The 25,853-nt window shown below is 43.4% G+C and overlaps 14 non-coding genes across 14 annotated transcripts; all 14 read left to right on the top strand.

Annotated features, from left to right (window-relative positions):
• The first annotated feature begins 3,359 nt into the window (after positions 1–3,359).
• trnal-uaa (transfer RNA leucine (anticodon UAA)) lies at positions 3,360–3,442 on the top strand. The gene has a single exon. It is a non-coding gene; the product is annotated as a tRNA-Leu (tRNA).
• A 124-nt stretch (positions 3,443–3,566) lies between these two features.
• On the top strand, positions 3,567–3,649 carry trnal-uaa (transfer RNA leucine (anticodon UAA)). Its single transcript has one exon. It is a non-coding gene; the product is annotated as a tRNA-Leu (tRNA).
• Positions 3,650–3,788: 139 nt separating this feature from the next.
• trnal-uaa (transfer RNA leucine (anticodon UAA)) lies at positions 3,789–3,871 on the top strand. The gene has a single exon. It is a non-coding gene; the product is annotated as a tRNA-Leu (tRNA).
• A 329-nt stretch (positions 3,872–4,200) lies between these two features.
• On the top strand, positions 4,201–4,283 carry trnal-uaa (transfer RNA leucine (anticodon UAA)). The gene has a single exon. It is a non-coding gene; the product is annotated as a tRNA-Leu (tRNA).
• A 139-nt stretch (positions 4,284–4,422) lies between these two features.
• On the top strand, positions 4,423–4,505 carry trnal-uaa (transfer RNA leucine (anticodon UAA)). Its single transcript has one exon. It is a non-coding gene; the product is annotated as a tRNA-Leu (tRNA).
• A 124-nt stretch (positions 4,506–4,629) lies between these two features.
• On the top strand, positions 4,630–4,712 carry trnal-uaa (transfer RNA leucine (anticodon UAA)). The gene has a single exon. It is a non-coding gene; the product is annotated as a tRNA-Leu (tRNA).
• Positions 4,713–5,041: 329 nt separating this feature from the next.
• trnal-uaa (transfer RNA leucine (anticodon UAA)) lies at positions 5,042–5,124 on the top strand. The gene has a single exon. It is a non-coding gene; the product is annotated as a tRNA-Leu (tRNA).
• Positions 5,125–9,060: 3,936 nt separating this feature from the next.
• On the top strand, positions 9,061–9,143 carry trnal-uaa (transfer RNA leucine (anticodon UAA)). The gene has a single exon. It is a non-coding gene; the product is annotated as a tRNA-Leu (tRNA).
• A 330-nt stretch (positions 9,144–9,473) lies between these two features.
• On the top strand, positions 9,474–9,556 carry trnal-uaa (transfer RNA leucine (anticodon UAA)). The gene has a single exon. It is a non-coding gene; the product is annotated as a tRNA-Leu (tRNA).
• A 330-nt stretch (positions 9,557–9,886) lies between these two features.
• trnal-uaa (transfer RNA leucine (anticodon UAA)) lies at positions 9,887–9,969 on the top strand. The gene has a single exon. It is a non-coding gene; the product is annotated as a tRNA-Leu (tRNA).
• Positions 9,970–10,108: 139 nt separating this feature from the next.
• Positions 10,109–10,191, top strand: trnal-uaa (transfer RNA leucine (anticodon UAA)). The gene has a single exon. It is a non-coding gene; the product is annotated as a tRNA-Leu (tRNA).
• Positions 10,192–10,523: 332 nt separating this feature from the next.
• Positions 10,524–10,606, top strand: trnal-uaa (transfer RNA leucine (anticodon UAA)). The gene has a single exon. It is a non-coding gene; the product is annotated as a tRNA-Leu (tRNA).
• Positions 10,607–14,772: 4,166 nt separating this feature from the next.
• Positions 14,773–14,855, top strand: trnal-uaa (transfer RNA leucine (anticodon UAA)). The gene has a single exon. It is a non-coding gene; the product is annotated as a tRNA-Leu (tRNA).
• A 411-nt stretch (positions 14,856–15,266) lies between these two features.
• Positions 15,267–15,349, top strand: trnal-uaa (transfer RNA leucine (anticodon UAA)). The gene has a single exon. It is a non-coding gene; the product is annotated as a tRNA-Leu (tRNA).
• Positions 15,350–25,853: the final 10,504 nt, after the last annotated feature.

A 25,853-nucleotide genomic window follows, 5' to 3' on the forward strand; every position in this document is an offset into this window, starting at 1 on the left:
AGCCAGAGAGGTGTTCTAAGGTTTGGCATTCGGACAGAGCTCGTTTCCATCCATTCTCTGCGGTCTGTACTGGCGGACAGTGGAACAGACCCTGGCCATGTTCCTCAAAAAGTTCTTGGTAACAGCGGCTGATGGCATTCATTCCCAACAAGCCTGGCACAGTCATTTTCTGGTGTCGAGTGGTGGGGTCTCGTGCATCTGTAACCACCAACACTCCTATCTTTGGGAGTACTTTGCCCAGCACCTCCAATTCCAGCTCAATATACCCCAAATAGGGGATGGCTAGTCCATTAGCTGCTTTAAGCTGTAGCCAATCACACGGCTGCATCTTCTCGTTGGTCTGAGGCTGTACATGCTGCCGGAAGAAGCTCTCAGTCACTGTCGTCACCATGGAACCGGTGTCGAGAAGGCATCGTGTAAGTACTCCTCCAAGACGGATGTCGATGACTGGACAACTTCCAATAAGATGTGCATTGGTCGGGAGTCTCTTATTCTGTTCTGAGCCCAACAAACCCCCTCCTGGTGCCGAGCTCCCAACACCGGAGGGCGCTAGTTTCCCTGCTGCATGGCACTATTTGTGGCTACCCCAGTTTGCCCTCTACTAGGAAAATCACTCCGTGCTGCAACCCCCTGACCTCCTGGGAATATGGCCCTGCACATCCTTGCTATGTGACCAGCTTGGTTACAACGTAAGCAGATAGGCTTCCCATCAGCTTGAAATTTGTATGGCCTAGACTGAGCCACCCCCGGTCTATTGGTGGAACTGGGCGAGCTATGCGACTGTCCCATTTGAGATAAAATTGCATCTAACTGAGCCTGCTGTTTGCGGAGACACTCCTTTAGCTCTATAAACTCTGAGGAAGGGCTAGCTGTCACGGCATTGGTATCTGCCTCATAGGAATTGCATGAGTAGGCCCGAGCCCGGGGTGTGGTTTGTGCACGTCTGTTAAGCCAGTCAAGGGCCTCATTGCGTATATCTCTAAAAGTTAGATGATGGTTTACTGCAATTTGATCTAGCAAGTCGCCTTGCAGTTTCTCATTACGAAGGCCCTCTACGAACTGGTCACGAAGCATACGATCAGAGTGCTCTAGATCGTCGGCTTTTTCTCTAATCTGTTCCATCAACTCCATTAAAACATGTGAATACTCTCTCACAGATTCACTTTCGAACTGCCGGCGATGATAAAACTGACGGTACAATGCATTAAGAGATTTAGAGCAACGGAAGTTATTTTTCAAAATCTCAAAAATCTTCTGTGGGTCATTTCGATCAGTTGCTGGACTAAACTTTATCTCCCGCTTTGCTTCCCCATCCAACAAATCATAAATAAACAGAGCCTGTTCAAGTCTAGACATACGTCGGGTTGTTAATGACCTGCCTGCCTCCTCAATCCAGTCTTGTACAGACATATTGTCCACAGACATTTTACCCGAGAACCGGGGACATTTTCTTTCTCGTGGTACACATACAAGACGCTCAACAGGAGTGTTAGGGATAGGATTGTTGGGAGAGTCAGAGTCTAAGTCTGATGCATTAGAAGGACCTGCCTGCCCTCTAAGCCGCTGATTGTCAGCTTTAAGCTGGTTAACCATCTCAGTCAAACTCCTAACCTGCTCCTCCAGGCCGTCCAGAGACATGCTGATGACGAGGCAGCCCAACTTGAGAGCGATGAGTGAGGGACCTTCCTTGAAGTAACCACTGTTTTTCCCAAATACCTAATGCTTTTTAAACAACCACCTCCAAAAGAAAATAGAACAAGAAAACAAAAGAGAAGAGAAATACAAGTAGCCAGACAATGTTACACACCGACTCTACACCCTTGCTCGCAGCGCCAAATGTAACCTAGACACACTAGTACTACCACTAGGGGCTAGATTCTAAGAGATGATATGTAAGCCCATTCCCCACTATTAGGTATTCAATTAAATGAATGAAGGGAGGAGACGGTGTACAAAAATAATGCACTTCAGTTTTATTTATAGTAGAAATGTATAAATATGAATAAATACTTTGATAGAGAGAGTTGTTCTTTTCATAATAGTAGTCTGTCTGTAAACATTTCCACAAAGGCTACACAGTGCAATATCAATGTGCATACATTGCAAGTAGACTCACTATGCCTGCTACCAAATAAAGAAAAACTAAATACATAAACACCCCAAAAGAGGGCAAAATCACACCAGTAAGGGCAAGGGAAAAAGAGGCGCCAGCCGAGAGCAGAATAGCTCAGAGGGATAAGACCGCTACAATAGCATGCCACAGGAGTTGGCTATAGCCTATACTATACTCTAAGAGTGCTACAATTGGAATAGCCACACACAAATAGCTATGTACTATACTCTAAGAGTGCTACAATTAGAATAGCCACACACAAATAGCTATATACTATACTCTAAGAGTGCTACAATTGGAATAGCCACACACCAATAGCTATATACTATACTCTAAGAGTGCTACAATTAAGTCACGCATAGGCAATCCTCCACTACAAAGTGCAACACAAGATCACTGCACACGCATGCAATACAGGCCTCCTGAAGCGGCGACTGAGCTGTAGCCTATGCTACCATCTGTGTTCTCCCAGCCCCGGCTGACAAAGGAAAGAAAGGAAAGAAAGCCTCGCCATACACATCAAAAAAAGGAAATACAAAACACGCAAAACTTGGAGGTGGTTTTACAACTGGCATATAGCTACCTACAACATAGCCTTGACCCACTGACTTCAAGTTTAGATATTTTACAAAAAGGGAAAAACAGTGGCTACAACTGGCTCCTGATAACGTCTGCACTGATTTTACTGCAGGTGGACTGGACACAACATTTGCGAATAGACATCTTGATAAAATCTTCATACATTCATACAGCTAGTCATCCATTCCATTTGAACACGAACACGGAAACCGGCATGTATTTGTCAATAATGGCGACCAGGCAACCGATGACAAACGCTGTAATGTTAAGCACATCAGGGTTCGTAAGCTTAGGCTACAACCAGTATGAATGCTCTATGCCTAAACAGTTCGGTCAAAAATGCTTCCCTTACCGCTTAGATCACCACCGGCAGAATAATTGCGATAACAGTGCTCTCACCACGTTAGTCGCACCATCTGATTTCAAAAGAACGAGTGACTGTGAGGCATACCATTTTACCTGCGCTACATCCGGTCACCTGAGAAGAATGTCAGGTGACTCGCTAGGTCTAGTCATGTGTAGTGTAACGTGCATCACCGGCTCATCCCCCTCCCATCCGTCACATTTGTTTCATCGCCATTTGTTTGACAAATGACAAACGCGTTGCATGTTGTACCCGTGATCCTTAGATTTCCCCTTGATCACTTCGTAGTGTGTATTACTGAGCACCAGGATGGCCGAGTGGTAAAGGCGTTGGACTTAAGATCCAATGGACATATGTCCTCGTGGGTTCGAACCCCACTTCTGGTAACCATCTTAATGGTTGAATGGATGAAAGGATCGTGATTTGTTTGACAAATGACAAACGTGTTGCATGTTGTACCCGGGATCCTTAAATTTCCCCTTGATCACTTCGTAGTGTCTACTACTGAGCACCAGGATGGCCGAGTGGTTAAGGCGTTGGACTTAAGATCCAATGGACATATGTCCTCGTGGGTTCGAACCCCACTCCTGGTAACCATCTTGTGGGTTGAGTGGATGAAAGGACCGTGATTTGTTTCATCGCCATTTGTTTGACAAATGACAAACGCGTTGCATGTTGTACCCGTGATCCTTAGATTTCCCCTTGATCACTTCGTAGTGTGTATTACTGAGCACCAGGATGGCCGAGTGGTAAAGGCGTTGGACTTAAGATCCAATGGACATATGTCCTCGTGCGTTCGAACCCCACTCCTGGTAACCATCTTAATGGTTGAGTGGATGAAAGGACTGTGATTATTGAATTGCAACTAACTGAGCACGACTCTCATGCCTGTCATGTCATACGTCTGTGGCTGTGGTGCATTCTGATGAACACTTAAGGGCCTCTATAGAAAAACATGCGCTGCCTAATGGCAAATAAAAATCAGAATTACAATTTTTCTACACTCCAACAGTCCAATAAATTCCTGCGAGATGCAAGAACATCTACAACACGCCATATGTTTGATAAATGACAAACGTGTTGCATGTTGTACCCGGGATCCTTATATTTCCCCTTGATAACTTCGTAGCTTCCACTACTGAGCACCAGGATGGCCGAGTGGTTAAGGCGTTGGACTTAAGATCCAATGGACGTATGTCCTCGTGGGTTCGAACCCCACTCCTGGTAACCATCTTGTGGGTTTAGTGGATGAAAGGACCGTGATTTGTTTCATCGCCATTTGTTTGACAAATGACAAACGCGTTGCATGTTGTACCCGTGATCCTTAGATTTCCCCTTGATCACTTCGTAGTGTGTATTACTGAGCACCAGGATGGCCGAGTGGTAAAGGCGTTGGACTTAAGATCCAATGGACATATGTCCTCGTGGGTTCGAACCCCACTTCTGGTAACCATCTTAATGGTTGAATGGATGAAAGGATCGTGATTTGTTTGACAAATGACAAACGTGTTGCATGTTGTACCCGGGATCCTTAAATTTCCCCTTGATCACTTCGTAGTGTCTACTACTGAGCACCAGGATGGCCGAGTGGTTAAGGCGTTGGACTTAAGATCCAATGGACATATGTCCTCGTGCGTTCGAACCCCACTCCTGGTAACCATCTTAATGGTTGAGTGGATGAAAGGACTGTGATTATTGAATTGCAACTAACTGAGCACGACTCTCATGCCTGTCATGTCATACGTCTGTGGCTGTGGTGCATTCTGATGAACACTTAAGGGCCTCTATAGAAAAACATGCGCTGCCTAATGGCAAATAAAAAGCAGAATTACAATTTTTCTACACTCCAAAAGTCCAATAAATTCCTGCGAGATGGAAGAACATCTACAACACACCATTTGTTTGACAAATGACAAACGTGTTGCATGTTGTACCCGGGATCCTTAGATTTCCCCTTGATCACTTCGTAGCGTCTACTACTGAGCACCAGGATGGCCGAGTGGTTAAGGCGTTGGACTTAAGATCCAATGGACATATGTCCTCGTGGGTTCGAACCCCACTCCTGGTAACCATCTTAATAGACCTCTGAAGTTCGCCTACAAAAAAGCTGCCATCTTTGAGATTCGGTATCTGGCGATTTTTCCTATGGGAAAATAACATGGGGATTTTGAATTAATGCACCTGTTAAACTTTCGCGGGGACGATATAGTCTTAAATAAAGACGTTTTCCTGAACACACTTTTGTCCTCTGCCTTCTTGTGCATACTTTGATCTCCAGTACGTGAAGTCGGCACACTTTCATTTTTGCTACCCCAGAGCTAACTGGCTAACTATCTTAATGGCAAGTTGCATTGCAAGTTAGCTCTGGGGTAGCGAAAATCAAAGTCTGCCGCCTTCACGTACCGGAGATCACAGATTCCTCTCGAAGGCAGAGGACAAAAGTGTGTTCAGGAAAACACCTGAATTTCCGATTTTGTCATCCCCGCGAGAGTTTAACAGGTGTGATAATTCCAAATCCCCATGTTAATTTCCCATAGGAAAAATCGTCAGATACCGTAACTCCTTATATGGGCAAAGATGGTAGCTTTTTTGTAGGCGAACTTCAGAGGTCTATGGTTGAGTGGATGAAAGAACTGTGATTATTGAATTGCAACTAACTGAGCACGACTCTCATGTCCGTCATGTCATACATCTGTGGCTGTGGTGCATTCTGATGAACACTTAAGGTCCTCCTTTATATGTAGCGCCCTCTAGAGGACTGCTGACTACGCCACCCCTTGGGTTAAGCTAAGAACTGTTGTGTCAGAGCAAGGGGAACTCTGCCCCAAAAAGGCACAGGCACAGGTGTTTAGAAAAATACAAAAATACAATCTTTATTAAATATCGCTGGATTTGTTGCATGGATTGGTCAATAAATATGAAAATACATTAGCTGAACGGGGCTTATAGCGCCACCAGGTAAATCAGTCAAGCCACAGAGACCTAGAGGAAGAGCACTTATCACATAGCTACAGTCTCTACCAAACGTGAATGGGTGCACACAACCCCATTAGTAATACATATTAAGAGTTCGAACCACACACACAATACAATAATTGAGTTCTGGGGGGTATTCCATCAACCTCGCTAAACAAGGCGGCGCTCAACAGAAATAGCCTGGCTTGAACTAGTGTAGACTTCCACTTGAAGCTAAAGCCGTTCCATTAACTCAAGTTAGCTGCATCTTGCCCTCGTTTATTCAAACGAGGCTAAAATCAGCTTCATGTCTGCTCGTGCACGAGGTAGAAAAGTAGACCAAAACCATAGATTGATGAGAAGAGGATGCATGTCGTAAAATTAAGGCAAACTAGAAGATTTCAGTTCGATTTACAAGCGCCATCTACAGGATTTTCATCGGAAGTAATCAAATTGAACACGAGAGAAAAAAATAGATACAGTAGTTGCCTAAAAAGGAGAATAACGAAATCGTAGGCCTAGGCCTACTGTAAATCGCTAAACAGTAATTATGATGGTTTGAATTGGGACTTTGATTGTCTTCACTCTGAACAAAACGAGTGAATAAGCAGGCTATTTAAACTCAAAACAACGTTGGCATAGGCTATTCAACAATAAAGATAACCTACGTTTGTAAATTAAAAGGGTTCACTCTGAAATATTTTTTCGGTGGTCATAAAATAAATTGGTAGCCTATTGTCCTGGGAGTATTGGGAGAAAACCTAGCCTATTGTCTCCCATAAGCATATAGTTCTGCCAAAGTGTTTGTGAAATAGCCTATCTGAAATGCAATATTGGCTTTCAATATGTCATTTCATATTTAATTTCTGTAATACAGTTGGTTTGATATCCGAACTACATGCATAATTAATTAGACTATATGAAGCGGTTTTAATTATTATAGCCTTTACAGAATTAGGCTATAGGCTGGCGTGCCGTGCATCGTATAGCACACTGACAGCCTGCCTACTGTCACTGAAGCTACTGTATATGACCCTTAATAATGATGCCTTTCATTAAAGAGTAGGCCTATAACTAAACATGGCAATATTAATGTGTTAACATAGTCTATGTAAATTCATCGCATGGGAACCGAACTCGAGAACACGCAAAACATGCCTCGATTGTTCTCCTGTCACGCTGCGCATGACACCACGAAAGACGTACGTTACGCATAGCCGCAAGATTCCTTGGACCACACACATATCAAGTTCAAACAATGTAAGTTGCATAATTTTCAGAAATTCATTTAAACTAGCGGATAGGTAGCCTTAATCAATGCTTGCAACACTGTCGGAAAAAAGTTTCTCCTTCTATTTTTTAAGTTGTAGGCTACAGGTGACGAAAGCACAGGTTGACGGAACCAAAGGTTTGGGACTCGTTTTCCGACTGGTGTTTTTTATTTGCAACACAGATTAATTTAGCTCGGCAGTTAGCCTGCCACCGACCAGGTTAGTTCAGAAGCATATGTTACCCCAGCAACTCAGCTGAGATTCCTGTTAGCGGGAGTAATGGAACCGAGCTCTCTCTAAAATTAGCGAGGCTTATCAAAGTTAGCCGCGATTTACGGTTAGCTCGCTTGATGGAATACCCCCCTGGCAAACACTCCACTCAAGCTTAAGAATGTTAAGCATTCACACTACAAAGCATTAAGCTCAAACATTATGTGAATTACTACTACAGTAACTAAGGAGACCTGCTTTCCTGGTGTTCCATGTGGCAGAACTGCTACCGAGGCTATATAAGGGAAAGAGGGAGACATTAACAAACCAAAAGAAAAGAAAAAGGAAAAAACATATCTAGCCTGTGGCTCACAAGGCTACAACACCAAACGCACAGCATACAGCCCGCAGGCTAGATAAGATAAACTAAAGAAAATTACTAAACTAAGAGCAGCACACATCAAGCATACAATAAGCTACTAGAGAACAGCAACTAGCACACAGGGCAGCGGTAGGTCTAGAACACAAACAAATCCACATTAGAATGTCCATATTGCAGAGCACACATTGCACATTCACCTCATGGAATGTTCCTATAATGCAGACATTCCTAGCTGAGTGGTTTTACAATTAAAACATTTCCCAATCCATGCTGGCATAAGCTTCACCTGGGCAGGTCATTTACCAACAGGCCCACCATAAAATACACATCATACATTTCCCCATAGATCCCCCCTTAATGCAAACATAAAATAGAAGAGACGCTATAACACAAATGCGTCATAACAAACATTTGCATAGATTACCACATACCTGTATCGGTATTTAAGTTGACCCGTGTTGGTGAGCCCTACTCTCGTCCACAGCCACAGTCAGCTGAGCACTGGATTGAGAACAAAGGAAGTGTATTACGAACAGAACAGCCAGCAAACACTTTACTGCGAGCGACGCATCATTCAGCATACCTTATACACGGAATGAACCCCCGACCACTAGATCCTATTTGTTTGTGTAGATCAGGACACCGCTAAGACACCGACCCACAGTAACTGATTAGCGTCGGCTCCCCGGCTCCCTCCAATGCTACCCAAACAGAAGCCCATTTAGTAAGTTCGTAAAAACAGCAACAGTCTACAAGAGAAATGTTCACAACATACCTTAAAACTGGTCACACGACCCAAACGCCGCTACGCACCCACCAAGCTTGCAACAGGGAAACACTACTGCACTAAGGAACCCAGGTGTCTATAACTATGCCTGTTCCTAACTGAGGCCGGGGTGAGCGGTAATTAGTGACGTCGCCAGGTGTGAGAGTGATAGGAAGAGGAAGGAAAACAAAACACACCCACTAGCAAGTCCCATACGCTACATATAGAAAAACATGCGCTGCCTAATGGCAAATAAAAAGCAGAATTACAATTTTTCTACACTCCAACAGTCCAATAAATTCCTGCGAGATGCAAGAACATCTACAACACGCCATTTGTTTGACAAATGACAAACGTGTTGCGTTGTACCCGGGATCCTCAAATTTCCCCTTGATCACTTCGTAGCGTCTATTACTGAGCACCAGGATGGCCGAGTGGTGAAGGCGTTGGACTTAAGATCCAATGGACATATGTCCTCGTGGGTTCGAACCCCACTCCTGGTAACCATCTTAGTGGTTGAGTGGATGAAAGAACCGTGATTATTGAATTGCAACTAACTGAGCACGACTCTCATGTCTGTCATGTCATACATCTGTGGCTGTGGTGCATTCTGACGAACACTTAAGGTCCTCCTTTATAGAAAAACATGCGCTGCCTAATGGCAAATAAAAAGCAGAATTACAATTTTTCTACACTCCAACAGTCCAATACATTCCTGCGAGATGCAAGAACATCTACAACACGCCATTTGTTTGACAAATGACAAACGTGTTGCGTTGTACCCGGGATCCTCAAATTTCCCCTTGATCACTTCGTAGTGTGTACTACTGAGCACCAGGATGGCCAAGTGGTTAAAGCGTTGGACTTAAGATCCAATGGACATATGTCCTCGTGGGTTCGAACCCCACTCCTGGTAACCATCTTAATGGTTGAGTGGATGAAAGAACTGTGATTATTGAATTGCAACTAACTGAGCACGACTCTCATGTCTGTCATGTCATACATCTGTGGCTGTGGTGCATTCTGACGAACACTTAAGGTCCTCCTTTATAGAAAAACATGCGCTGCCTAATGGCAAATAAAAAGCAGAATTACAATTTTTCTACACTCCAACAGTCCAATACATTCCTGCGAGATGCAAGAACATCTACAACACGCCATTTGTTTGACAAATGACAAACGTGTTGCGTTGTACCCGGGATCCTCAAATTTCCGCTTGATCACTTCGTAGCGTCTACTACTGAGCACCAGGATGGCCGAGTGGTTAAGGCGTTGGACTTAAGATCCAATGGACGTATGTCCTCGTGGGTTCGAACCCCACTCCTGGTAACCATCTTGTGGGTTGAGTGGATGAAAGGACCGTGATTTGTTTCATCGCCATTTGTTTGACAAATGGCAAACGTGTTGCATGTTGTATCCGGGATCCTTAAATGTCCCCTTGATCACTTCATAGTGTCTACTTCTGAGCACCAGGATGGCCGAGTGGTTAAGGCGTTGGACTTAAGATCCAATGGACATATGTCCTCGTGGGTTCGAACCCCACTCCTGGTAACCATCTTAATGGTTGAGTGGATGAAAGAACTGTGATTATTGAATTGCAACTAACTGAGCACGACTCTCATGTCTGTCATGTCATACATCTGTGGCTGTGGTGCATTCTGACGAACACTTAAGGGCCTCCTTTATAGAAAAACATGCGCTGCCTAATGGCAAATAAAAAGCAGAATTAGAATTTTTCTACACTCCAACAGTCCAATACATTCCTGCGAGATGCAAGAACATCTACAACACGCCATTTGTTTGACAAATGACAAACGTGTTGCATGTTGTACCCGGGATCCTTAGATTTCCCCTTGATCACTTCGTAGCGTCTACTACTGAGTACCAGGATGGCCGAGTGGTTAAGGCGTTGGACTTAAGATCCAATGGACATATGTCCTCGTGGGTTCGAACCCCACTCCTGGTAACCATCTTAATGTATGAGTGGATGAAAGAACTGTGATTATTGAATTGCAACTAACTGAGCACGACTCTCATGTCTGTCATGTCATACGTCTGTGGCTGTGGTCCATTCTGACGAACACTTAAGGTCCTCCTTTATAGAAAAACATATGTCCTCGTGGGTTCGAACCCCACTCCTGGTAACCATCTTAATGGTTGAGTGGATGAAAGGACCGTGATTTGTTTGACCGCCATTTGTTTGACAAATGCCAAACGTGTTGTGTGTTGTGCTGTGATTATTGAATTGCAACTAACTGAGCACGACTCTCCGTCCTGCGATCTGCAACACGCCATTTGTTTGTAGCAATGACAAACATGTTGCATGTTGTACCCGGGATCCTTATCTAAAAATTCTGTATATGTTATGTACTTGTTAACGGAATTGTACATGTAGTTATTTAATGTAGTAGGTGAAGCACAAATAATATCTTTCGCCAAAATGTTGATTTTGGCTCGGAAAATGGACTCATGTCCTCAAGGGTTGTAACCTCAGGAATGTAACTCTTTGTAAACATTTTAATGATGAATAGAAGCACTGGTGACTAAAGCATAACGGGTCATTCAAGTTATAATCAGCACATGTCCTTTACACTGTATGTGTCTGGCAGTGGCATGTATGTGCACTGTGGTTGCTTAAACAGAATTGTGAATATTGTCTTTCAGAAAATGTGAATTTGGACCCATTTACAATTATAATGGTGATCTTTAAACACATACAGTACAGTACTTAGGTTCCTGTCAGTAGCCCTACTACAATATCAATATGGGCCTCATACTACATTTGTTGTCCACTAGAGGCCAGTATAGTGCAATGAAACTCATACATTGATTGGAGGGAAAAGGATATCATCCTCACTTTATAATTAAACAGGACATGTTGCAGAACATCACAGCAGAGGCTCGGAGAGTGAGATGATACTTCCTGCTGCGGCCCTTGTTTTTGCCATCCACAGCAGTTTGAGTTTCACACACACACACACACACACACACACACACACACACACACACACATACACACACACACACGCACACACACACGCACACACTTTAGGTAAGTTTTCCAAATATCACGAAAGGTTTCCAAAAAGCTGCATTCATTGTGCGGCCTCTGTCTCGCCTGTGCTGTCAGTGTCATGAAGCTACTCAAAAAATCACTTCATTCCCTCCTCTGACACAGTCCCTTCAGATTACACACCTGGTGCCTCAAAGCACACACACAGGGGCATACTTACCATTGGGCAAAGGTAGGCAATCGCCTGTGGCCCCCAACTATAGGGAGCCCCAAATGAATCTGATAAATCCAATAAATCCCAAATAATGATTGGTTCCATGTGGATCAAAAGTGAATTTACAAGCCCCTCAATATCACCAGTTTTGCACTTTTTTCCCCATATCTAGGGCCTCACATAGCTAATGGGCATTCAGTACAAACATTTAATGGCCCAGTCATACTGAGAACATGTCTGTCTTTCATCCTACAAAGTTTGGGCAGGCTAGGAGTAATACTTTTCAAGATATAAACAAACATCCAAGTTCAGGCATTTCTGAGAGTGTAAAAATTATACAAAATCACAAAATCAAGGGTTAAAAAATGTATACATTGGAATTTAACCAAAAATAATTTACAGGTTTTTTGGGACCCCCCCCCCCCCCCATAACCGAACATCTGCATTTTCAAGGCACTCAGATCCATGCTTCTGCAGTGAACAAAGGTCGCACGTTTGACGTCAGAGCAGATATGCTGTTGTTTTGGCGCATATCCTGACATTCGAAATCGCAGATCTTCACGCCGATTTATAAACGGAGAATTCGCAGATCATCCCTGTGCCCGGAGTTTTTTTAAACATTCATTTATATGCGTTGTCATGTGGATGACAGGTCCAAACGTAGACAAATACCTTCGTTTAAGCAGATACCCGGCTACGTGTGTACAGAGCCTAATTGCTTGGTGGCTATATCTTTCTGGTGTGATTTTAGAGAAATAAACACATTTGGCATTTTGGATGACACTAAAATGAAACTTCATTCCCTCACTACATTTACTTCTCCGTCTTCATTTTGTGCTTGGTATATTGGCAGTTGCACTAGACGTGGCCCTTCCTGCATTTTTGTATTAAAAGAACGGATGAGGAGGGCCCCACCTTGTGTCCCCAAATTGCTAAATCTGCCCCTGCACAAACACACACACACACACACACAACCAGATGGACAGATGGATAAAGAGATACATTGTAAACTTACTGTACGATTTACATTTCAAAAATCATCTACTTTTTTCATGTCAGCACTTTTCATCAATGATGTTGCTTCGCAAAAGCTACACATCAGGGTTCTGTTCGGCCTGTCGGGACTTATTTTCATTATACATTATCCATACAAATTTCCTTGATATTTACTGAGCAAATATCACACGACCATTCACTTACAGTAATTACAGTAATCCTACACACATGCTGCCTCTCTCTCTTTCTCTCTCTCTCTCTCTCTCTCTCTCTCTCTCTCTCTCTCTCTCTCTCTCTCTTTCTCTGTCATGCATACACATGCCATGCCATCCTTTCCCACATGCCATCCTCTGAGTGCTCCTGAGTTTCCCCACAGTGTTGACTGAAGCGAGGAGCACACTTGTAATTGCGTCTCGGTGAGGGTCTCACACAGAGGCCACTCGATCTACAGCAGTCTGGGATGCAAGTGGAGAGAGATACACAGAGAGAGAGAGAAAGAAGGAGAGAGAGAACGAGAGATGGATGGGGAAAGAGAGAGAGAGAGGCCTGCGGCTTTTTATAGCACTCGCTCCAAACCCCTGACACCTGGGCCTCCGCCACAGCTCTGTTCACCGCAGTTTATTCTTATTCCACTTGAGCTGGGGGGTGAAACAGAGTTCAAGCCTTTGAAGTCATGCAAGTGCATGGAGCCGCTCCAGCATTCTGCCACCAAGAGGACCAGGAAAGTGTCCCCCCGACCTCACCAGCCAGAGCCACACCAGAGGCAGCGGGTGCCCGGTGGCTCCTCTTTACAGTAACTCATTGTCTGGTGATGGAGTAGAGGAGGGTAGGCACTCGCTAATGATCGTAGACAAAATATCATGACGTGTTAAGTGGAGGCAGTACATGCCATATACAGTAAGTTTTGCTGAAAGCTAGATGTTGAGGTCATCACTGGTGTGATGTGAAAACAAAAACTGCACCAGGATTACCGAGTGCTTAAAGTGCCAGACTTAAGACAGACAGACAGATGTCCAGACTTAAGATCCAATCCAACTTAACATCTTTGTGGGTTTGAACCACACTCCTGGTAAATATCTGTGAGAATAAACTACACGTTACATTGTAAACACTCTTGTCTCCAGAAAGTTGCAATTGAGTGCTGCTACATAACTGGTGTCACTCAAGAAAACCAGATCAAAAGTCTTGCCATAAAAAGGCAGCCATCTTGGTGATGTCTCTGAGAGACTATCTCCGATTATCAATATCAGTCTCCTATTCAAGTGAATGGGATACACAGCAAAGACATCACAATGGGCTCATCACTTGCTTTTGCGCATTTAAGCACCTGGATGGCCGAGTGTTTAAGGTGCTGCACTTAAGATCCAATTGATCCAATGGATGCATGTGCTCCTTGGTTTGTACCCCACTCCTGGTAAACATCTTCATAGCAAAGAGTCTGATGATTAGAAAAAAGTCCATCTTTCTAGTCCATGTAGTCCTCCAATGAAGGGGAATTAGGAGTTAGGGTCACAGGCAGACATCCCGGGTTCCGAAAGTAAAAGTCCTGCCAGGTATTTGATTCAACCATTTAGTAAACCAGCTCATCCTAATTAGCTAGCTGCCAGGTACAGTAGATCAGATAATTATTGATATCACCTGTGTTAAGTCCACGGGTAGAAAGAATATATGGCAGGACTTACTCTCTCTGGAACCAGGAATGTCCGGCTATAGGGTACTTCTGACACTGAAGTGACACTGACACTTTACACTGGCTATTCAATTTACCTAACAATGGTCTCATCACTTTCGTTTTTACATGCAAGTACCAAGCAGGATGGCTCAGTGGTTAACAAACCTGTGTTTTTACACTGGCTATAACATTTACATATCAATAGTCTGATCACCTGTGTCTTCTTGGAGAGTAAGTACCAGGATGGCCGAGTGGTTAAGGCGTTGGACTTAAGATCCAATGGCCATATGTCCTCGTGGGTTCGAACCCCACTCCTGGTAACCATATTAATGCTAGAGTGGATAAAAGGATTCAGATTAATAAATTGTAGCTAACTGTCTGTGCTGCATTCTGACTAACGTTAAAGGTCCTCCTTTACAGAACAACATGCGCTGGCAAATGGCAAATAAAAAGCACAATTGTGATTTTTTAAACTCACAAACGTTCCAATACATTCCTGCGAGATACAACAGCAACAATACACAATTTGTTTGTAGCAATGACAAACAATGTTGTATGTATGTAACATACATACAATGTATGTTGTATGTAACAATGTATGTTGTGTATGTATATTGTTATGGACCATCTCCATGAAGAGAGATTCACACAGATATCATTTATTAAATATCCTATTTTGTAGAAATTGTAGAAAGGCTTACTGTAACATGCCTGCTATACCATACTGAATTACCAGGATGGCCGAGTGGTTAAGGCGTTGGACTTAAGATCCAATGAATGTATGTCCTCGTGGGTTCGAACGCCACTCCTGGTATCCATCTTAGTGGAAAAGAGCTACACTGTCGGCAGCTCATTTGACTGAATCATAACTAAATGTCCTTCATCTTATAAGCAGCACATCTCATCGAGGTAGGTAACATATATGTGAGCGATGTTATGTCAATGAAAAAGCTCCTAACACTATGCAAAAAAAAAAGGAATCATCATATAGATTCCAAAAAATAAAAGATGGTCAAGGAATGGTCATTCACAAATGTATGTATATGTATTAAATGTATGTACATGTGTGATTGTGTGTATGTGTGTGTGTGTGTGTGTGTGTGTGTGTGTGTGTGTGTGTGTGTGTGTGTGTGTGTGTGTGTGTGTTACCCTGAAGTTCTTACATTTTTTGAGGTAATGTTTGGCACACCCTGCTGGTGTGATATCAGTGCTGTGGTTTTTGTTTTGTTCTGTGAATCTCCCTCATTCAGGTGCCTGGCCAATTAGCCCGTGATTAGCTAGAGACCTGCCTCTATAAGACCCCCCTGCTATTTTGAGAGGAGCACATGTAGACGAGCATTCTTAGTCTGAGAATTATGGCACTTTTTGACCTTTTTGATTATCTATCTATTTTGTACCTTACCTCTGATGTGTCTCTACATTTATAAATTATTATGATCTTATTTCAAGATCTGTAGCAGTGCGTGTGTGTGTGTGTGTGTGTGTGGCTTTTAATGTGTGCACAGAGCAGAGGCAGGTCCTACTGCCATCTCATGTTTAATTAAAGAGAGTTGTCGTTGGTATTGATGTGCTCGTTTGTTGCTCGAGCCCCCTCTGATTGATTGCGGTGACATTTGGTGTCCTCCAGCAAATGCCATCACCCGTGCGGTTCTACAGGATGCCATCCACGCCTGCCTGCCCCTCTAAAAGCAACCGAATGTCCCCAGTGGCAAAGGTGACCCTCTCCTACTCAAGAGGAACCACCTGAGACAAATCTGCTTGATCCCTGTTAATCTGGGACAAAAGGTGAGACACAAAAGGCTTTCTTATTGAAGTGCAGTATTAATCGGCATGGTGTTGAAAAGATTTTGTACTATCCCAGGCCTGTTATTTGGCCCTCCTGAGCACTGAATGGTCATTTTGAATGTGATGATTCTGCCACCCAGTCACCTTCAACAACACTGTTCAGATAACAGGCACATTTTAGTCAGAATCACTATCATTTGAATCACCTTTTGTTTCTGTTTCTCATGCATCTGATTTTCCTGTTCTCCTGAGTCCTTCGGCTGGCGTAGGGCCGAAGTTGCCGTAGCATACTGCGGCCAGCCATCCGTGAGTCTTCTGACTGGTAGAGGATCGTGTGCCCAGAGCATCCATTTCTAATCGCGTCGGCCTGACTCAACTCAGACGATTAAGGTCCGCGGGGATTGCCAGGCATTTTTAATGGGACTGTCTCCGGCATGACATTTTCATCACGCGGAGAAAACACGCCAGCTCTCTTCCGCTCGATTCCTCCTGACCTCCAGAGAGTTCGCCGCTCCGCTCTGCTCGCCATGCGGCGAGCAATATCCAAACGCTAGAGACAAGAGAAAGGGCAAAATATTACATGTGCTGGCACACCACAACACACACATCATTACAGCTGAAGTGATTTGCCTAAGTCATGAGATGAGTTTCCTCGAAACGTTAATGCATACTGTTGGTCAAAGATGCAACATACTGTGCATAGCCATTCAAGAAGTTAAAGAGGCCCTTTTGTGAATAACATTGTACATTGATCACATGAAATCATAAAGAATAGTAATACGCTTCGGATTAACAAGCACCTCAGTGACAGGTGAATGAAAATGACAGACCCAGACAGTCTGAGATCTGGAATTTTAGGATAAGTTTGTCTGGGCTACTCAATTGTCTGTTCTACTTTCTATTGTCTATTCCATTTCATGCACTATGCACAACTACCAAATACATATAGTAGAATTCAATTTATGGTAATGTACTTCCCCTTCTATCATTGCATTTATTACAAGAAGTCCATTGTTGACCAGTATGAGTTAATTCTTCAGTTCCATTTGCATGAACCATTCAGCTCTTCAATTAAATCACAACTCATTCCAGTTTGGTGTAGCGAAATTACATCGGCCGCTTTGATGTCCCAGTCCAAATGGCATTAAACGGCAGCACATTACATTATGCAAATGATTCCAAAAGCGTACAGGATGAGCAAGGAGAATGTCATCTGCCTCCCCACCATCATATTCCACCATTCCTCCCAGCTCAGGGGGAGGAACTGGGAATGGTAACAGCAATCTATTTGGTTGATATCTTTCAGCAGTCAAGCGGGACACTTAATTAAGAAGAGAGATGTCACCTCCCGGTCTGAACAGGTTCGCTCCTTAATAGCTTTCCGTGCCAAAGCTGCCATCAGCTTTTTCTGCCCTCAGCTTTTCTGCTGGAGTTGCAGGTCTTTCCGTTTCTCAGAAACGTTGTGCCAAGCGATGAATTTATGCAATTCATTATTTACTGCTGGCAGAGATTGCAGCGTTAATTTAGTTATTCATTTTGAGTTTATTTATTTATTTGTGAATTGATTTTCACCTTGGTGTAGGACATATTTCTTATTTCAGAGACATTGTGTTTCCCCGTGTACTCAAAATGCCTTTCCCTCAATGGAAAAAAGGGGGTTTTTGTGCAACTGCTGTTATGAATCCTTGAGCAATTCATTTTTGAAATAAATGAATGCATAATGTATTCAAAGACCTTAGAAATAGGATAGTGAACTCTTGATTAGTTTTCATTGCTACCATTGTCACATTTCATCAGAACATAGAGGTGAAGGTCTAGCAGCAACATTGATGAAATATTTTCTCGGGTAATGGAAATGACCAGACTTCCTTTTTATCCTTTTGACAACGTTAATTTTGTACCAGTGGAGAAAAAACTCTGAATGACCTGACCCATTTGGATGGCTACCTGCTGCCATCCAACTAGAGAAGCCTGTGGTTTCAGTAAACACAAACAGCTCCCCTCCATTGTCTGACCGCCTATCATCTCTTATTTTGGATGATAAAGCTCAAATTGTCTCCTGTCTGACTTCCTCTTTCACAGAGAATTCTCCTTCCACCTCTCTCTCTCTCTCTCTCTCTCTCTCTCTCTCTCTCTCCCACACACACACACTCACTCTCTCTCTCTCTCTCTCTCTCTCTCACACACACACACACACACTCTTTTAGACTCTTCCTCTCTCTCTCTCTCTCTCTCTTTCTCTTTACTCTTTCTTACTGTCTCTGACTCTGTCTCTCAATCACTATCTCTGATATCTCTCCCTCTCTCTCTCTCTCTCCTTTATTCTCCCTCACTCACACATCAGGTAGAAGGCTGGAGAAAGACTCCTGCTCCTGCTCCTGCTCCGACTCTGAGGGCCGCCTGTGGTCCCGCTTGCGTGCGGGGGCCCCGGTCTCCGTCTGTGAGCTCCGGCGGGTCTGGAAGGAGAAGAGAGGTCCGCTGGCGGTTGGGGGGGGGACAAACAACTCATTCATTATTGAAGGTGGCAAACAGGGCTGGCTGCTCATCTACATAGCCTTTAAAAGGCGCCGCGATTTATTATTCAGCCCTTTTCTCCCCGGTGCCTGTGGGAGCACTGCTCGCCTGATTGTCCACAGCGGCCATTGTCTGTGGGCCCGCGAGGGCCCGGCCACTTAAAAACCTTTCACCAGGAGACTTTTAAACTCCGGCTATTGCTCTCTCCGCATGGGGTGGAGTGGAGTGGGGTGGGGTTGGGTTGGGGATGGGGGAGTGATTTCTTGTTTGTATGTTTGTTGTGTTGTGGGGCGTGTATGTGAATGAGTGCCTCTAAGCCGCGAGTGTATGTTTGTGTGTGTGAGTGTGTATGCTTTTTGAAAAAGGGATGGGAGAGAGAGAGAGAGAGAGCAGGAGGGAGAGGGACAAGGGAGGAGGATTAAGAGAGGGATAGGGAGAGGCAAAGATGGAGAGACAGAAAAATAGTGAGGGAGAGAAAGAAAGGGAAAGAGACAGAAAGCAAGAGAGAGAGAGAGTGGTGGAAGGTGCTTAAGTACCCGTAATGGAACGTATCTTTCAGCAGGATTAGCTGTGAATGGCTATAAATGGTAACTCCTCTCAGAAAGCGATGTCACAGTCGCTTTCTCTAGATGCCAACATTGCTGCTTGTTGTTGAACTATGTGTCCTGAAAGACAAGTTGGAGTGGGGTTGCATGGGGCCCTGAACCCTAAAAGAGTGAACTAGGTGGAACCTTCTAAACTAAACAATATCTATATGCCTTAGATTATTTTACACTTGGCTGGAAAGTTTCAATATTTCTTTTAAAAAATGTCACTATCTCTCTGTTTCCCTCTTATGCTAAATCAGAAACTGAGCCAGTCAGGGCTACATGTTTATGTCTGAGGAGTTTATTATAGGCCCAAATATTTGCATCCAATTCCCACCATTAAAAGTACACAACACATTCACGCGCATGACGAATGGACCCAAGATAACTGGGACCGGAGATAAATTGATCGATCTAAACACCTGGAGTTTGTAACTGAAACAGTTTGAGTTTAAAGCTAATTTTGCTGGTACTCTCACATACCATCATTCACATTTCTGCAAGACCTAATTACCCAGCATGCTTCTCTGCCAGTGTAAATGTTACCACTTCTTTTTCAGAGAGCTAATCAGTCTGATGGATAGCCTTGTGAGCTGATTTCACACTGACACTAATTGAGTGCCCTTTTGGGGCGATGTAGTAAAGGAAGGAGAGGGGTGTGTGTGAAGTTTGCCTCAGCGTTGGTAATTTATGACCGAGGTCCAGAGACCTGAAGTCTGCTGTAAATCTCATGAACTCTACAAGCACGTTAAGGCTTCCGATCAGCTGTAAAACAAACACATGGCCAATTACCACCCAATGTATTTCCTGTAATTTTGATTGGCAGTGCTAACAACATATCCTAATCCAAATCCTGCCATTGTCTCTGCATCAGGGCTGAGATCATAACACCATTATGATGTAAACTGATAGAAATGAGCTTGAGGAAATTGCGTTTCACAAAAAGCGAAGGGCATTGATTTGTCACCTATGCTGCAAGTTTTAGACCAAATTAAATGAAGGTTAAGGCCTCAGCAAAGTCCCGTAAACATGATTAAGATGTAGCTATATTATTACAATGTGACAAGCCAGCTGTAGGGGTACTGAATATGACAACAGTCTTTCAGTTGTCAGTCTTTCAGTTTCAGTTGTTTCACTTAACTTGCAATAACAAGTTACTTGTTGGTTAGTAAAGAAGTAGCGGCTACTTGAAGGCTTCTACTTAAGAGTGACATGACACTGACATGAACACATGACACAATAACTCCAAAACTAACCCTATCTCTAACCCTCACTTGTCATGACAAAACACAAATAACACTTATGACAGAAGCATTATGTTATAAACGTTTATGACTTGTTTATAATGTTTATGACATGGTCATGACAGTGTAATTTCACTCTTGTGTAGGCTAGATACCTTCAAGTGTAACCGTTACTTCTTATAACCAACAAATAACTTGTTATTGCATCTGGCCATAACATATTTAATTTATCAAGCACAGTTTGGCTTTAATGTTGAGAATAGACAGTGTTTCCTATTGAAATGCCCTTCAATGGCAACGTTGCCTTGATAAAAATTTGTATGTTGTCTCTACAAAAAGTTTATTTAAGATGTCCAATCACAAAGTGTCACTAAGGGTACAGCAGACATTTAGTCCAAGTGACACAGACATGATTATTCTCTCTGTTTGATTTGAACAGAAATGCTCTGTTGGGTACCTTCTCTTCAGCAAACAGCTGGTCATGAATGAACTCTAACATCTCACAAACCTATACACTGCCATAACCAACCCTGTCCAAATGTGAGGCTCACTTGTCATGCTCCCTTGTACTTTTTCCATCTCTCTCTCTCTCTCTCTCTCTCTCTGCCTCTTTCAACCTCTGATCTTTTTGTCCTTCTATCCTGTCCCCCTATTTACAACTCAAATTAAGGCTTGTTTGCCGTGAGGTTTGTAGATTTGCGTGTTCATAAATTAATCATGACGACATCTCCTGGGGTGGGCGGGACCAATTGCTTGAAATAAACGGCTTGTTCATGAATGCTCGATTAAGAATTCATAAGCATAATCCGAGATGCCAGAGCGAGTGGTTACGAGGGGAACAAATAAATATGGCGGAGTACATTAGAGGAGACAGCATGATGTATCACCCATATCATCACCCTGGGCCATAATGATTGCTGGATGTTTGGGAGAAACACCAACCTGCATTTCAAACAGTCAGATAGGTCTCTCTCTCTCTCTCTCTCTCTCTCACACACACACACACACACTCACTCACACACATGGCCACAAAGAGAGAAAGAGAGAGGCAGACAGACAGGCAGATAGAGAGAGAAAGAAACATAGTTTTAAATGTTTATTTACCTCTTACAGAATATGCTACATCAGTCACTCAAACATACTATTCAGTGAAGACTGAAGTGTATTGGTATGTGGTTGTTTGTGTGACTGTGGATGTGCTATGGTCTAAGTATTCTGTATCTTGCTGTCATAAGATCTGGCGAGTACCTACACTACATTTCATCTATATTCCCCTCATCACTTCTATGAGTAGTTTGACCAAGGCCAAGGAAAGAGATTCGTAACAGAGTTCTTTTCGGTGTGAGCCATTGAGTATAATGCAGTGAAATTCCACTCCACTCCCTGATATATGGCAACTTCAATTACCATTGCTGCCACACATCCCCCTGTGTTTGTGCCGTGCCTATATTCATATGCAAACCCCAGTGTCAACGGTGTCAGGGCCAAACGGAGACCAAAACCTGCAATCCTGGGGATTTAAAAACTCTTTTATTTCTCAACACACACACAGTTTCTCTTTTTTCCCCCTCAATTCTATCAGGGAAAGTTTTTCTTTACATTCAACATGGCGCCTGCGGACGAACCATACGGTCCCCGGCAGGCATTGTGGTCGTCCTCTTGCCACTCAAGGTCCTTTCTCACCGGCCCCGTAGACAGAATACTTCCTTTCAGATGCCTTTTGTGACGGGCATACTCACCCCCCCCCCACGCACCCCCACCGTAGCCATGGTGACCTGAGGGGGGGTGTGCCGGTGCCAAGGCCGAGTGATGGGCTGAGCCGCCCCTCTTTCAGAGCCTCTGCAAAAAGAGGGGGATTTTTTTTAGAGGGAGAGAAGGAGGAGTGCTGGAGCGACGATTCAGCTCCCCACGAAGACGAAAAAGAACGTCCAGGGAAGAAAAGGCGGCACTTTTCACAAGACGAGTGAGAGGGTCAGGCTAATTTGCACAAAGTCCTCTTTCTATCACTCTCTCGCTCTTCTTTTCTTCCATTCTTTCTCTCGTTCTGTCTCTCTTGTCTCTGGCCAGCAAGGCTGACAGTGGATGTTTCTATCAGCGGGTCATCATGCTAAAAAAGGAAAGTATTCATTTAAAACTTGGGTGCAAGACAGGGACAGCACCACAGCAGAATGTCATTAAGGAATGTCAGAGTAAACTGTGTGTGTGTGTATGTGTGTGTGTGTGTGTGTGTGTGTGTGTGTGTGTGTGTGTGTGTGTGTGTGCGTGTGTGTGTGTGTGTGTGTGTGTGTGTGTGCGTGTGTGTGTGTGTGTGTGTGTGTTTTGGATGAAAACAGAAATACCCATAGGACCACAACACAGCTTTGCATACACAATGTCCACTGATGCTCAAAAGACAAGCAAAACAAAAATAACCTTCACCCCCCCCCCCCCCCCCCCCCCCTCTCTCTCTCTCTCTCTCTCTCTCTCTCTTTAAGGCATCTCGGGTTTTCCACAATTTGTCATTCCATTTGTTTCTGAAGTATTGTTCAATAACCTTCGCAATCATTTGTTATTTTTTCATTACTTATTTGAGGCAAACACATATATCTTAATGATTCAACTGACAGCAGGCACCAATTTATTTTCATCAAGCGATAATATCAACTGCATCAAGCATCTTTTTTTCATTTTTTATTTCAGCTTGTGAGGTAGACGAACAATGTTAAATATTTAAGAATACAGATATTGAACTTGATATGTACTATTAAATAACTAAAAATAATAATATTATATAAAAACACCATAGCTATGTGGTTGGTTTGTTCTGATGTCTACTTTAGGAAGTTGAACCACAGGGAAATTGTTATGGATACATTTGTCCAGGTGTAACCACATGGTCACAATGATCTTTAAATTCATCCAAATTACTGTAAATGTAATGATAGCTGATCAAATCTTTGTCACCAACAGAAAATCATGTATGAAAATGGCTCAAATTCCTCAATTCATAATGACATGGTATGAAAGTATACTGCATTTGTAACAATAATTTCAATACAGAATATTAATACATCCTGAATAATGATTCTGAATCATGTACTGTAATTGGTAAAACTTCAATTTAGGGAACACATGTTCACCCTCAATGCACAAAAAGGTTAGCATTAAGCATCAGTACAAGCCATTTTCTTATATGATGGTTGACTCGCCCTTCATTAGCTGTCTCTTGATTGTTGAATTATGCTCTATCAATACTTTTCTCCCATCATCCCATCATTAAGTCTCATGTTAGGCTGTTTACCAGTAGTGGTAGGTCCCCTGACTGCAATTAGACAGGGAACTGTCACTTCAGTCGCTTTTTAACTGGTTGATGATGCAGCTGTGTAAAAAAAAAACACTTATCTGTCACATTATTATTAAGATGTGCATTTCTGCAGTTAGACAGCAATGTGCTGGCACTGGCATACCGCCACACTGTGTCATCTCTCTGGAGAAAGAGAGGGAGAGAGACAGAGAGTGAGAAAAAGAGAGAGAGAAAGAGAGAGAGAGAGAGAGAAGAAGAGAAAAAGAGATAACGGAGCAGAGGAACAGATATAAATAAATCATATATCTCCTGGTGCTGCGATGAGCTCATGTTCACACTCCAGTTCTCAGTAAAACATGCCTTTGCTTCTGGATGGGAGCTTAATCTGGGGCAGGTATGGGACAGACCTGGGCCTCCTCTGGCGCAGATCCGGCAGTAGAGGTCCAGCATCAGCTGTGATCAGGGAGTTAATTTCACTCCGTTACTGCAACGGTGCTGTCCTTAGCTTTGGCACCAATGCACTAAATCTACTTAGCTATGCCCACATAGCTGTTTACGCCCACGCCGACCTGGGTTCGAGTCCAACCTCAATCATATCCTGATCCCACCCCATCTCTCTCTCCCACTTGCTTCCTGTCACTCTTCGCTGTCCTCTATCAAGAAAAAAGGAAGAGGTACAAAATATACAGTATACTTAATAATAATTTATTTTCATGACACTGTCCACTACAGGTGATCATTCTTTACTGCTTAATCTCCATGATCAGGTAATGTGGAGCCAGACACAACAGCAGCATAACTGGGAATACATCTGAATTGCTGAATGCACTTGTTAACCTTTACATGTTAACATTTGAAACCGAGGGCCAGATGTACATACATTTGCAAATGTAATGTCATCAGCGCAAGCTGTGATTCTTCATTTTACATGGTATTTATCAAACCTGTTCATCGGGTAATCAGCGGCTTTCTCCGCCCCCTATCTCAGTTTGCGAGAGTTCAAAACTGAACAGCATTCTTCAATCACAAGCGCAGTTGAATGATGTTCATTAATGACAATATTAAAAGGCATCAGTTTAGCGATCATGAAATAATACAATACATGAGGAGTCAACAAGCAAGGAGATAATGAAGAGCAGTTCTATACTCAAACTACTTGTGAAAGGCCAACGAAAATTAAGGTTGCTTTTGATATAGTACACAAAGACGCAAAACTGGTGCTCTGAGTAGCGATTCTGCTGTCTTTGAAAGTCCCTCTCATTGAAGCATTTAAACACAATTTGGATTAACACCTGCTTTTACCAGGCGGAAATATTTCACGGGAAAACAGGCGTGTGCTTTCATGGGCAGTTTTCGTATGGGGAATACCTAATTAGGCACAATTTCACGCTTCTCCTCCCATCTTTTTACACAAAACTCCCACTTTCCCCTGACCCTCATATGAATGCATATGCATGAAATAGAAAAGTGCAACTTGCCATTCTCAGCTTCTGTGACAGTGAGTCTGTGCTTTTACCTTAGTGCAGCCTGTTTGTACATACCTCGCCATGTTTTTACATGCATGTTGCGACACAAATATGCCTAAAGTGAGGCAGTACATCTGGCCTATATGTGTCCTATACAGCACACACATCCTTCCTGGTCTCCATCACCTTCACAAGGGCACATTTAAAAGCACTTAATCCTCCTCTCTACTCATCTCTCCTTTCCTCACCTCTCCTCTGCTCTCTCTTCTTCTCTCCTTTCCTCACCTCTCCTCTCCTGTCTACACTTCTCTTTACCTATCCTCTCCTGTCTCCTCTCCTGTGGGAAAGCTCTCCTTCCTGTCAGCCGCACACAGGCTTTTGCGCCGTGCCACACTTAACTAATCCGGTTATGTGAAGGAGGAAGGCGTGGGAGACAGAG

This window comes from Sardina pilchardus, chromosome 9 (assembly GCF_963854185.1).
Source record: "Sardina pilchardus chromosome 9, fSarPil1.1, whole genome shotgun sequence".
NCBI classification, from domain to species: Eukaryota; Metazoa; Chordata; class Actinopteri; order Clupeiformes; family Clupeidae; genus Sardina; species Sardina pilchardus.